Raw genomic sequence first — 15,036 nt, forward strand, 5'->3', positions numbered from 1 at the left:
CCAGCTAATTTTTTTTTTTTTTTTACTTTTTGTAGTGGTGAGGTCTTGATCTCCTGGCTTCCAGTGATCCTCCCACATCAGCCTCACAAATCACTGATACTAAAATCATGAGCCACTGTGTATGGCTGCCACTGACTTTTTGAACCACAAGAGTATTAACCACCATAACAGACACCTGTTGTCTGATATACTCTGATCTATTTTATCTGATATAATATGATCTGATGGATTATATTCACTTTTTGTGTATAATTTAACCTTTTATTTTAGATTTGGGTGGTAAAGGTACAGGATCATTACATTGGTATATCATATGACACTAAGGTTTGCAATACAGATGATCCCATCACTCATGTACTGAGCATAGTAACCAACACGTAATTTTCAGCCCTGGCCCCTCTCTCTCTACTATCTAGTATTTCCCAGTATCAATTGTTCCCAAATTTATGTCCCTGTATGTAGATTCTATTTCTTAGAGTTCTCTAAATAATGGGGCAGAGAAGGTAGAATGAATGATGCAAAGGTGTGACAAATTGATTCTACAAAATTAACCTTTTTTGAATAAAATGTTCAATTTTCTGATGTGAGTGTGCCACTTTCTCTGCAAAATTTCATTTGGATCCTCTACCCCCAGCTTGCAGAGAGAAAGAGAGGGAGGGAGGGAGATGTATTAAGAATTTTATGTGTTCTATTGCAGTCCTATGCCTTACTTTTTGATGCAAACTCTTACTGTTATCTAAGAAAAGAAATAGTGATGTAGAGGATGCAGTAAATTCCTCTTCAAAGTTTTTTCTGTTAACTTCCTTTAAAATTTAAGAGGGATAAAAATTAAGTATGATGGGTTCTGAGTTCAAAGAACCAATGTGTCAGTGTGTTCAGCTTCCCTGTTCCTTGTTCCTCATTTGAAACTTTAACTGCCTCCTTGACTCTGGTTTCAGTAAACAACCCCCTCTTACATGATAACACCTGTTCTGTCCTTAGCTATCCTCAGTTACCTGCTCTGTAACTGTCCTTCCTGCTGAAACTGCTTACCCTACCACTCTGGATCGTTCAAAATAGCCAGTTGGAATTAGCTTAGACTGTGCAATCCAACCCTAGCCAACAGGGGACTTACACAGCACTGGGGACTAGCTCTGTTAGGATAGAACCCCTTACCCTCTGTTGTCCAGTGTGCTCTTGCCATTGCCCATACACGGGATGCATCCTTATAGTCAACTGATACTTCTTTGTGCACTGAAAATTAGTTTCTGTTGGAAATAAAAGTTCTTGGTGCTGCAAAGTGGAGCTAACACTCAGGCAAAAGTTACCTGAGTGAGGCAATTTACTTTATAGAAGGTGCCTTCTGCATGCAAGGGAGAGTGCCTAGAACATAGGGAGCAGCACTTTTTATTCTTTAACACAAACCCTGTTCCTTTGTCCTCTCACTGTGAGTTGGGGGTTGTACTACACAATCTAGGCTAATTCTGATTGGCTACTTCTGACATCATTAAGGAAGCAAGGGTTTGTTTTTGACCAGAAGTATTGTTACATAGTTGACAGGAAATGCATGGGCATGTTTGATCACAGCAGGGAGGCCAATATATGAATGGGTATGGTTATAGAATAGAATATAGAACTAGAAACTGAAACAATTTGAAGAGAAACTATGTTCTTAACAACAATTTTCCTCCTCTTAAATTTATACATTTTCTCTTTCAAACTATCTAACATGACTTGGCTTTGTTATTCTTCTAGGAAAATGAATCTATTAGTATAGTATTGGGAAAAACTGGGGAAGGTTTTGGTAACTGATGTTTTACAAGTCTCTGAACTTATCCACTAGCAGAGTATAATGCAGCATCTGAAAAGAATAAAGACACTTACTACTACTGCAAAATAAGTAAGAATTTGGGCCTTGATCCCTTTCTCTTTACTAAACTACCTTTCTAGCTATTTTGTAAAAGGTGTATTGATCAGATTTTTTAGCTAATTCATTGGATAAAGGGATAAGTCCTTGTAAAGGCTTTGTTGTTATGTTCCTATTGGTTGTTATGCAGTATTGTTTGGGATGACGGTACAACATAGAATTTGAATTATAACACGAACTCCACTTTTTTAAGCTAATATTATGTCTGGAGCCATTCTGTTTTATCAAGCCATCTGGCTTGTATTTCCTTATTGGTCAGGATTCTGGAAGTTAGAAGTGTGTGAAGGGTAACAAGCACCACTGCTCTGTGTAGTGACTGAGTCCTATCTGCAATTTGGTAGTTACTTCATACAGCTCATGGAAGCTACAGCCCTTTTGTAGGGGTCCTGACATTGAAGTTTATATAGTCCCACCATTGAAGTTTATATAGTCCCACCAATGCTAAGAGGAACCTATTTTTCCTCTGGGGAGAGGGCCAGAACAGAGGAAGGGAGCTTCCTTTCCTCAAGCTGCTGGCCAGTTACTTTACTGCATTGCTGAGAGTCTAGGTTTATGCTTCATACTGGGTGGGTCTCAACTTTTTACCACTGAGGGTGCCACAGTGAGACAGTGGGGTGTGCCTCCTCATGGGATAAAACAAGAGACTTTTCCTTAGAGGATAATGGAAATCCCAGTTGAGCCCCCAGATTGTTGGACATAAAAGTGTCCACCTGCAAAGTCTAACCATTACTCAGGCAATAGTTATATCAGCAAGGCAATTAACTTCTATATAAGGTGTCTTACATGTAAGGCATAGACAGCAGAGAACTCCTATAACAAAAAAGGACAGTGTTTTTTAATCCTTAATGCAGACCCTGTTTCTATGTTTTCCTCCTATGAGCTGGGATTCTATGGCACAATCTAGTCTAGTTCCAAGAGTGGGTTTTTGATGGGAAAAACGGTTACATAGGTGACCAGAAATGCATGACTATGTTTGATCACAGCACAGATGGGGGGCTGATAGATGAATTTGCAAGATTACTTTATAGAATGTAACGTGCTGGGAGGCTGAAGCAGGTGGATCACCAGGTCTAGAGATCGAGACCATCCTGGTCAACATGGTGAAACCCCGACTCTACTAAAAATACAAAAATTTAGCAGGGCTTGGTGGCATGTGCCTGTAATCCCAGCTACTCAGGAGGCTGAGGCAGGAGAATTGCCTGAACCCAGGAGGCGGAGGTTGCAGTGAGCCGAGATCGCACCATTGCACTCCAGCCTGGGTAACAACAGCGAAACTCTGTCTCAAAAAAAAAAAAAAAAAAAAAAAAAAAAAAAACTAGAACCTGAAATCCTTTGAAGAGAAAGTATTTGTTCTTAATGACATTTCCAACAAGAATGAATGTGCTTATCTAGAATTTTTAGGAGCATAAACAGACATTGAAGAATTATAAAACATAAAAGAAGAAAAGCAGACAGTGCTATTACTCTAAATAGTAGTCAGATGGTGTTTTCAGCAAATACACTGTAAACAGTCCAGCCAGGTCTCTACCTGTTAAACTTTTTCACATAGCTTAAAAGCAGTTAATATCCTACCATTATCATCACAATCACTGTTTTATTTTCACCTAAAGGACATATGCTAATATCATCAGCATTCTCATTATCTGTACAACCATCATCATTATTTATTTCTCATTAATTTCTGCATGTTATTTTTAACATAGTTTTATAGAAAAAGATATTGGGTCCCCCAAGTCACTAAGTGAAAAAGGAAAAGTCAGGCTGGAAACTGCTTAGGGCAAACCTGCCTTTCATTCTACTCAAAGTCACCACTGTGTTCACTAAGATAGAGGTATGTTCTGATTGCTTCCTTTGGAAACACTTATCGGAAACTCAAAAGAATGCAACTATTTATCTCTCAGCTACTTGTGTCCCAGAAGCCCCTACCCTGCTACTGTTATCCACATCTTTCTGGAAGAAACTAATGTACTTCTTACATATATTGGTTGATATCTCATGTCTCTCTAAACTGTTTAAAACCAAGTTGTGCCCCAGCCACCTTGGGCACATGTTGTCAGGACTTCTTGAAGCTGTGTCATGGGTGTGCATCCTGAACCTTGGCAAAATGAATTTTCTAAATTACACCAGATGTATCTCAAATTTTGGGAGTTAACAATAACATGTAAAAAGCACCCTCCTTTACCGACCAAAAAATTAGCTCAGGATAAATATCTAAGAGTATTTCATAGCAGCTGATAATTTGAAAAAAATAAATTAGTTTTATTTTATCAAAATAAAGTTCTGTGGCTTATATCAGGGAAAGTTTTTTTGTTTATTTGTGGTTGTTTTGTATAATTTGTTTTTGTCTTTTTCTTGTGGGTTTAGTGGTTGGTAGTTGAGTTTGTTTCTAACTTAATCATTTCTTGATGAAGAAATATTGGGGAGAAATGGGGTTTCATCTTCATCAAACATTTCTTGATGAAGATCAAACATTTATTGATGAAGAATTGCTTTTGTTTTCAGATCTGTAGACTTAGGTACACTATTTCACTTTGAAAAATCTAATGTTTTGACTTGTTGTGTGAATACCAGTGAAAAAATCCACATTTTCAATGCTCAACTTGAGGATGCTAGAACCATTTTCAATAACAAAGACTCACAACATTTATGCTTCCATGGGGCACTGCAAGTCCACTTCAAGATGGTGCCTTTATTTAATTTCGATTATTCTTCACCTTACACCCATCTTACTTTGTAGCATCTTTTCAAAGATGAACAGCCCACAACTCATATGGTCAAACTAAGATCTAAGACTGTCAATCAGAACACAGTGTTCTGATATTTTTTCCTGCTTGAAATGTTATTCACAATATTAAAATGCTCAATAACATTCAATTGAATATTCAATATTTAACAAAATATTAAATGCTATTCAAAATATTCAATAACAAATACAGGAATTGGGCAAGGAGAAGGACCCTGGTCTCCATGGCAAGATAACATCCTGCTTCAGGCATTGCCAGTGTGAACCATCAGGAAATTGGGAGTCCCAGTCCAGAATGTGGCATCCAGAGAGCTAAGGTTGTGGACAGAGGCTCTTTGATCTACCACTGCAGAGACATGACTATCCTTTAATCCCAAGAGTGTCTGAAGAAATGCTCCAAAGCCAAGAAGTGTACATAAACTGGGTGGTCAGCATTGTTCCTGCTCAAAGACATTTTATGAGTGGTTTGGTGGTAGAATCCTCCATTCAAAACAATCTAATCCACAACACAAATGGAGACATTGAATTATTCCAGGTAAACAACTGGCTCTCAATTTCAAAGGAAACAAATGGCTCCTTTCTTTATTTTGACTCCTTTTCTTAACATATTCTTTTAAGGTAGATAAAATGGCAAGAAAAAAATAGTGCATACATCCTGAGAGAGCAATGCTTCCTCTTTCTATACAATATTCTAGCAGCCGCCTTAAGACTGAAAATGACCTGAAGAATGAATACCAGGAATACTTCCAGCATATAGGGGATTTTTTTGAAGCTTCACAGTTCCAACCTGACCTTCCTCTTGCATCATATTTCCCCCAGTGGGTGCAGGCTTTGTTGTGGAATTAAAAAATAATAACAGAAATTCCCTGATTATATTAGGTTGATGCAAAAGTAATTTCAGTTTTGGCCATTACTTTTTTTGTTCATTTGTTTTCTTAGATGAAGTCTCACTCTGTCACACAGACAAAAGTGCAGTGAAACAATCTCAGCTCACTGCAGCCTATGCCTCTGGGGCTCAAGCGATTCTCATGCCTCATCCTTATGAGTAGCTGAGACTACAAACATGTGCAATTATGCCCAGCTAATTTTTTTATTTTTAGTAGTGATGGGGTTTCATAGTTTTACGTCTTTGGCCAGTCTGGTCTCAAACACCTTACCTCAGGAGATGTACCCACCTTGGTCTTTCAAAGTGCTGCAATTACAGGCATGAGCCACCACACCTGACCTGGCCATTACTTTGAATGGCCAAAACAATTACAATTTCACTGTCCTAATCTATGTTTCTGTTTCAGTCTATGTAAATTTTGCAGCAATTACACTTTAGAAGATCATTAAAGAAATACACACCTTTTTAGGGAATTTGACCATAGGTAATTGCCACTACTCATAAAAACCACTTTCTCCTCAGCCATAAGATAGAGGAAGCATGTTCTTCCAGCTGATTCATGGTGAGATAGACAAGATTTCTCAGTCATCACTTCTAAGTGTAAAACTCTAGCTCCTGTGAACCCCTGTGGAAAGCATTTTGGAGAGATCTCAAAGAACTTAGAACTACCATTCAACCCAGGAATCCCATTTCTGGATACATCCCCAAAAGAGAAATCATTCTACCATTAAGACACCTATACTCAGATGTATATTGCAGCCCTACTCACAATAGCAAAGACATAGAATCAACCTTTGTGAACATCAATGGTAGCTTGAAAGAAAATGTGGTACACATACAGCATAAAATACTAGACAGCTGTAAAAAGGGACAAAATTATATTTGTTTTTGTTTTAGTTTTTTTTCAGCAACATGAATACAGCTGAAGGCCCATATCTTAAGCATACTAACAAAGGAACAGAAAATCACATTTTCGCTAATAAGTGGGAAGTATACATGTTGTTTGCATGGACATAAACGTGAAACAGTAGACACTGGAGACTACTAGAGGAGAGAGGAAGGAAAGGGAATATAGCTGGAAAGGCACCTACTGGGTACTATGCTCACTACCTGGGTGGTAAGATTCATATAGGAGCTAGAAAGAAATTAGTTACGCAGATAGTAAGGGTTAAAGTGTCCTTAGTAGAATTTCCCTTTTAACAAAAAGTGACTCCAAAATCATTTCTCTTCTAACAAAAAGCAGCCTGAAAAATCAAGTTGCAGTCATAGATAACCAAGGTGTAAATTTGCACAAGTTAGTGCCAGCAGCTCTGCCAATAGAACAGGGCTACCTGGGTGCCAGCTACTTCAACATGGAGGCTTTATCTTCCTTTTTCTTTGTCACCATTTGTACATTAAAGGAACAAGCCACATGGTGCCAGCCAGGTAGAGGATCCAAGTGTATAATAAAAGATTAGGGTGATGGTGGCTAGGCTTTGGTGCCCTATGCATATAGCATGCCTAGCCCTAACCAGTTTTTTGTGCCCATGCAAATGACACACCTGATTCAATCAACCTTTCACACCTATGTAAAACAGATATGGGCTCCTGAAATTTCCGTATAAAAGCCCTTGCATTTCACCATGACTGGAAAACCTGCTCAGGACTCCTCTCTCTGCAAGGGAGAGTTCTTCACACTCTCTTACCTGTTAAACCTCCACCCTTAAACTCACTCCTTCTATGTCTGAGTCCTCATTTCCTTGGCATGACTCAAGGAACACTGGGTATTACCCTAGACAAATAACACCCCCACTTCAGAATCATTCATATCCTAGACCTCAGCATCACACAATATACAAGTAACATATCCACACATGTACTCTCTGAATCTAAAATAAAAGTTAAAATTACTTTTTAAAAAAAAGAAATACACTCAGAAAAACACATAGCTATGTATTGTATAATTTCATGTGAATGAGTACCTCTAGAATAGAAAAATTCATCAAGATGGAAAGTATAATGGTGATTACTAGGGGCTGGCTTAGTGGAAAATGAGGAGTTAGTGTTTAATAGGGACAGAATTTCACTTGGGGAATATGAAGAATTTCCAGAGGTGGATCATGGTTACAGTTGCACAATATAAGTATAGTTAATGCTACTCAACTATACACTTGAAAATAGCTAAAATGATAAATTGTGTTATGCATATTTTGCCACACTTTCTTTGGTTTTGAGATATGTCTTGCTACGTTGGCCAGACTATTTCTCTCCAACTCCTGGGCTAAAGAAATCTTTCCATCCCAGTCTCCAAAAATGCTGGGATTACAGGCATGAGCCACTGTGCCCAGGGTTTGTTATTTTTTAAATAATGCAGAGATTTCTTATCTTTATAAAGAAAGAGAAGTGACGTCATGCAGACTAGAATAAGAGCAATGGATTCAGAGGCTTGTCTTTAACCCCTGTTTTCCAGGCACCTGTCCCCGTGCCCCACTACAGGTCATGTGCTACATACCTCTCCCAGGAATGTATGATTTTGTTTGTTCTTTTTCTCCAAGGAGCAATAAGTTCAAGGGATTTCTTGTACAGTATGGGGACTTTAGTTTACTGCAATGTATTGAATTTCACTGAAATTAAATCTTAAATATTCTCATCACACACAAAAAGTTAAATATATGAGGTGATACATATGTTAATTTGTTCAACTCAGCCATATGTGCATGTATTTCTAAATGTCACATAGGACACCCAGTTTCTGATGAATAAACTTCTCTCAAGCACCAGACTTTAAAGAACATATTAAGTGACTTTATATGTTCTTCAGAGCATTGATGCATGTTTCATAAGTAGGGCTGCTTGAGACAAAATATTAACTTTGGCAGTTTTGGAGAAAAAGAACAAACAAAATCATGACTGTTTCTTTTTGCCGTGCAGAAGCTGTGGAGTTTGATTAGGTCCCATTTGTCTCTGCTTGAGACAAAATATTAACTTTGGCAGTTTTGGAAAACTCTGCATCGTTTAAAAAATTGGGGAAGCTGATGCAGGAGTATCACTTGAGCCCGAGTTTGATACCAGCCTGGGCAACACAGCAAGACTCTATGTATATAAAAACTAAAAAATTAGCTGCATGTGTTTGCAAATACCTATAGTCCCAGATACATGGAAGATTGAGGTGAGGAGATTGCTTGAGCCCAGAAATATGAGACCAAACTAGGCAAATGGTGAGTGTCATGTCAAAATATCTGCATGCGGTAGCACAAACCTATAATCTCAACTACTCAGGAGGCTAATGAGTTCAGGACCAGCCTGGGCAAGATATTGAGACCAGGATCTCTACAAAATATTAAAAATTTTTGGTTGTGGTGGTGTACATCTGTAGCCCCAGCCCCAGTTACTGAAGAGGTTGAGGCAGAAGGATCACTTGAACTCAGAAGTTTGAGACTGCAGTGACCTGTGATTATAGTACTGCACTTCAGCCTAGATGATACAATGAGATCCTGTATCTTTTTGCATATATTTTATATAAACACATACATGTGTATGTGTATATTCAGTCTTGAAGTACTAGTTTGTCATGTTCTCAGGCTCCTTGCAATGGGATGGATTTGTGATTACCCTTGAAGTATTCAGCTGTCATAGTTAAATCTCTGTTTAGATTAGTTCCTGATATGGAAAGTTGATGTTTATTTCACTTGTAGGCTAATTGTTCAGTCTGCCTGCAGGCCCTGAGGAATTATGAAAGAAAATCACACCTGTTTCTTTTCCCAGTAGCAGTGAGAGAGTTCCTGGGAGAGATGCCATCCCAGAGGTTCATTATAAGCCCTAGGTGATGATATGCTATCAACCTACAGAGGAGCCCTAACCACAGGCTGAAGCTGCTAAGCACCAGCTCCAGTGAGATCAGGGATTTCCTTTTAATTCATGCATTCCTGGGAGAGGTATGTAGCACATAACCAGTAGTGGGGCACAGGGACAGAAGAAAATTTTGAATGGGAACCAACAGAATGGGAAAAAAATTTTGTAGTTTACCCATCTGACAAAGGGCTGATATCCAGAATTTACAAAGAACTCAAACAGATTTACAGAAAAAACAACGAAGCCCATTCAAATTTGGGCAAAGAATATGAACAAACACTTATAAAAAAAGACATATATAAGGCCAAAAATCATATAAAAAAATTCTCGAGAGGACTCAAGATGGCGCTGTGAGAACAACCCAGGATTGGAGCTCTCATTGAATCTGCAAACGGTGAGTCGGAGCTGCATTTCCAGAGTGATCTTTGTTGCCCACAGAATGGGGAAACTCCCAAGTATAAAAAAGACACGGGATGCCAGGCAGTAGGTCTGCCTGGCGAAGCCAGCAGCCGGGGTGGCGGCAGCCAGCCCTACCCAGCAATCCCCACAGGGCGCACTTGTCCGGGTGCCCTGTTGAACCGGCAACCTGAGACTTGAGAGGGCTAGACTTGAGACTGAACGAGACTTGGACAGTAGGCCAGCCCAGGGGATTGCAGGGACAGATCGTTTGGGACACCCAGTGGGACGAACAAAACCGCGATTTCAAACTATCCCAAGCAGACGGTCCAAGACGCTCTGTGGCAGAGGGGCGTCCACCACTACCGAGGCAACCCGCCCCAACTGAGATACACGCCCACTGCTGACGCAGCCTGCCATTGCTGAGGCAACACGCTACAATGAAAAGACTCTGCCGCAGGGTGTGGCGGAGACCACAGCAGAGCCTGCAGGAACAGGGCAAATCACACAACAGCAGGGCAGAGCCTTGGCAGCCAAACAGTGGCTAGCCTGCCTTCTAGCTGGGCAGGACACCTCATCGGACATCGAAAAATAAAGCTCGAACCCCCCAACATAGAGCATTAGAGAAAAAAAGGGTTTTTTTAATGAGCTCTGTTGCAGCAGAATCAAACATAGCAGCATAACAGCCCTGAATGAACAACAGAGCTCACAGCTCAGCAATTGAGCTCCAAAAAGGTACAGACTGTCTCCTCAAGCAGTTCCCCTACCCCTCTATATCCAAAAGACTGACATTTGGCAGGCATCATCCTGGGACAATGATAGCATAAAAAGAAACGAGTAGCATCCCTCACTGTGCCACAGCTGCTAGAGATGCACCCCACACAAACAGGGCCTGGAGTGGACCTCAGAAGTCATACAGCGAAGCGGCTAGGCTGGTAGAAGGAAAACCAAGTAACAAAAATACTTCATCATCAACAATCTGGGTGTCCACTCAGAGACCCAATCAAAAAGACAGCAACTATGCAGACGACAAGCGAATAAACCCACAAAGGTGAGAAGAAACCAGCGAAAAAAGGAGGAAAACACCCGAAACAAGAACACCTCACCTCCTAGAAAGGACCAAAACTCCTCACCAGCAAAGGAGCAAAGCTGGACGGAGAATGACTGTGACGAAATGACGGATTTAGACTTCAGAAGGTGGATAATGAGAAACTTTTGTGAGCTAAAAGAACATGTATTAAATCAATGCAAAGAAACTAAGGAACTTAAAAAAAGATATGAGGAAATGATAACAAGAATGGATAACTTAGAGAGGAATATGAATGAATTAAAGGAGCTGAAAAACACAATACGAGAACTTCGCGAAGCAAACACAAGTTTCAATAGCCAAATTGACCAAGCAGAAGAAAGAATATCTGAAGTCAAAGACCAACTCAATGAAATAAAACGAGAAACCAAGATTAGAGAAAAAAGCACAAGAATGAATGAACAAAGTCTCCAAGAAATGTGGGACTAGGTGAAAAGACCTAATCTATGATTGATAGGTGTACCAGAAGGGGATGAAGAGAATGAACCCAAGCTGGAAAATACTCTTCAGGATATCATCCAGGAAAACTTCCCCCACCTAGCAAGACAGGCCAATGCTCAAATGCAGGAAATACAGAGAACACCACAAAGATATTCTGCAAGAGAGCAACCCCAAGGCACATAATCGTCAGATTCAACAAGGTTGAAATAAAGGAGAAAATACTAAGGGCAGCCAGAGAGAAAGGTCGAGTTACACACAAAGGGAAGCCCATCAGACTCACAGCAGATCTCTCGGCAGAAACACTACAAGCCAGAAGAGAGTGGGGGCCAATATTCAACATTCTTAAAGAAAAGAACTTTCAACCCAGAATTTCATATCCAGCCAAACTGAGCTTCAGAAGTGAAGGAAAAATAAAATCCTTTGCGAACAAGCAAGTACTCAGAGATTTTGTCACCACCACGCCTGCTTTACAAGAGCTCCTAAAATAGGCACTACACATAAAAGGAACAACCAGTACCAGCCATTCCAAAATCACACTAAAAGTTAAAGAGCATCAACATAATGAAGATTCTACAACAACGAACAGGCAAAACAGCCACTTAGCATCAAAATGGCAGTATCAAATTCACACATAACAACATTAACCCTAAATGTAAATGGACTAAATGCACCAATCAAAAGACACAGACTGGTAAATTGGATAAAAATCCAAAACCCATCAGTTTGCTGTATCTAGGAAACCCATCTCACATGCAAGGATACACAAAGGCTCAGAATAAAGGGAGGGAGGATGATTTACCAAGCAAATCAAGAGCAAAAAAAGCAGGAGTTGCAATTCTCATCTCTGATAAAATAGACTTTAAAGCAACAAAGATCAAAAGAGACAAAGAAGGCGATTACATGATGGTAAAAGGATCAATAAAACAAGAAGAGCTAATGATCCTGAACATATATGGACCCAATGCAGGAGCACCCAGATACATAAGGCAAGTTTTTAATGACTTACAAAGAGACTTAGACTCTCATATAATAATAGTGGGAGACTTTAACACTCCACTGTCAATACTAGACAGATCAACCAGACAGAAAATCAACAAGGATATCCAGGGCTTGAACTCAGACCTGGAGAAAGCAAACCTGATAGACATTTACAGAACTCTCCACCCCAAATCCACAGAATATACATCCTTCTCAGCACCACATCACACCTACTCTAAAATTGACCACATAATTGGAAGTAAAGCACTGCTCAGCAAATGCAAAACAACTGAAATCATAACAAACAGCCTCTCAGACCACAGTGCAATCAAGTTAGAACTCAGAATACAGAAACCAACCCAGAACCGCACAGCTTTATGGAAACTGAACAACTGGCTCTTAAATGTTGACTGGGTAAACAATGAAATGAAGACAGAAATAAAGAAGTTCTTCGAAACCAATGAGAACGAAGACACAACATGCCAGAATCTCTGGGACACATTTAAAGCAGTCTCTAGAGGAAAGTATATAGCAATAAGTGCCCATATGAGGAGAATGGAGAGATCCAAAATTGACACCCTATCGTCAAAATTGAAAAAGCTAGAGGAGCAAGATAAAAAAAAAACTCAAAACCCAGCAGAAGACAAGAAATAACTAAGATCAGAGCTGAACTGAAGAAGATTGAGACACGAAAAACTCTTCAAAAAATCAATAAATCCAAGAGCTGGATTTCTGAAAAGATCATCAAAATAGAAAGACCACTAGCCAGATTGATTAAAAAGAAAAGAGAGAACAACCAAATAGATGCAATAAAAAATGATAAAGGGGAAATCACCACTGATTCCACAGAAATTCAAACCATCATCAGAAAATATTACAAACAACTTTATGCACATAAACTAGTAAACATGAAAGTAATGGATAAATTTCTGGACTCCTGCATCCTCCCTAGACTAAACGAGGAGGAAGCTGAAACTACGAATAGACCAATATCAAGGGCAGAAGTTGAGGCAGTAATTAAGAACCTACCACACAAAAAAAGCCCTGGTCCAGAAGGGTTCACAGCCGAATTCTACCAGACACACAAAGAGCAGCTGGTACCATTCCTTCTAAAACTATTTCAAACAATCCAAAAAGAGGGAATACTTCCCAAATCATTTTATGAGACCAATATCATTCTGATACCAAAACCCGGCAGAGACCCAACAAGAAAAGAAAACTTCAGGCCAATATCCACGATAAACATAGATGCAAAAATCTTCAATAAAATATTGGCAAGCCGAATGCAACAGCAAATCAAAAAACTTATTCACCATGATCAAGTAAGATTCATCCCGGGGATGCAAGGCTGGTTCAACATACGCAAGTCTATCAACGTAATTCACCAAATAAACAGAACCAAAAACAAAAACCACATGATTATCCCAATTGATGCAGAGAACGCATTTGACAAATTCAACAGCCCTTTATGCTAAAAACCCTCAATAAACTCGGTATCAATGGAACATATCTCAAAGTAATAAAAGCTATTTATGACAAACCAACAGCCAATATCATACTGAATGGGCAAAAACTGGAAGCATTCCCTTTGAAATCTGGCACTAGACAAAGATGCCCTCTTTCACAACTCCTATTCAATATAGTTCTGGAAGTTCTAGCCAGAGCAATCAGGCAAGAAAAAGAAATAAAGGGTATTCAAATAGGAAAGGAGAAAGCCAAATTGTCTCTATTTTCAGATGACATAATAGTATACAGGGAAGACCCCATCACCTCAGCCCCAAAACTCCTGAAACTGATAAACAACTTCAGCAAAGTCTCAGGATATAAAATCAATGTGCAAAAATCACAAGCATTCGTCTACACCAATAACAGACTTAAAGAAAGCCAAATCAAGAGCGAACTGCCATTCACAATTGCTACAAAAAGAATAAAATACCTTGGAATACAACTCACAAGGAACGTAAGGGACCTCTTCAAGGAGAACTACAAGCTGCTGCTCAATGAAATCAGAAAGGACACAAACAGATGGAGAAACATTCCATGTTCATGGTTAGGAAGAATTAATATCGTGAAAATGGCTATACTGCCCAAAGTAATTTACAGAATCAATGCTATCCCTATCAAGCTACCATTGACTTTCTTCACAGAACTGGAAAAAACCACCATGAACTTCATATGGAACCAAAAGAGAGCCCGCATAGCCAATTCAATTCTAAGCAAAAAGAACACAGCGGGGGGCATCACACTACCGGATTTCAAACTATACTACAAGGCTACAGTAATCAAAACAGCATGGTACTGGTACTAAAACAGAGATATAGACCAATGGAACAAAACAGAGGCACCGGAGGCAACACAACATATCTACAACTATACAACCTTTGATAAACCTGACAAAAACAAGCAAGGGGGATAGGATTCCCTGTTTAACAAATGGTGTTGGGAAAACTGGCGAGCCATGTGCAGAAAGCAGAAACTGGACCCCTTCCTGACACCTTACACTAAAATTAACTCCAGATGGATTAAAGACTTAAACATAAGACTTGGCACGATAAAAAACCCTAGAAGGAAATCTAGGCAAAACTATCCAGGACATAGGAGTAGGCAAGGACTTCATGAACAAAACACCAAAAGCATTGGCAACAAAAGCCAAAATAGACAAATGGGACCTAATGAAACTCCACAGCTTCTGCACGGCAAAAGAAACAGTCACTAGAGTGGATCGGCAACCAACAGAATGGGAAAAAATTTTTGCAGTTTACCCATCT

The sequence above is a fragment of the Callithrix jacchus genome, chromosome Y, assembly GCF_049354715.1.
Source record: "Callithrix jacchus isolate 240 chromosome Y, calJac240_pri, whole genome shotgun sequence".
Lineage (NCBI taxonomy): Eukaryota > Metazoa > Chordata > Mammalia > Primates > Cebidae > Callithrix > Callithrix jacchus.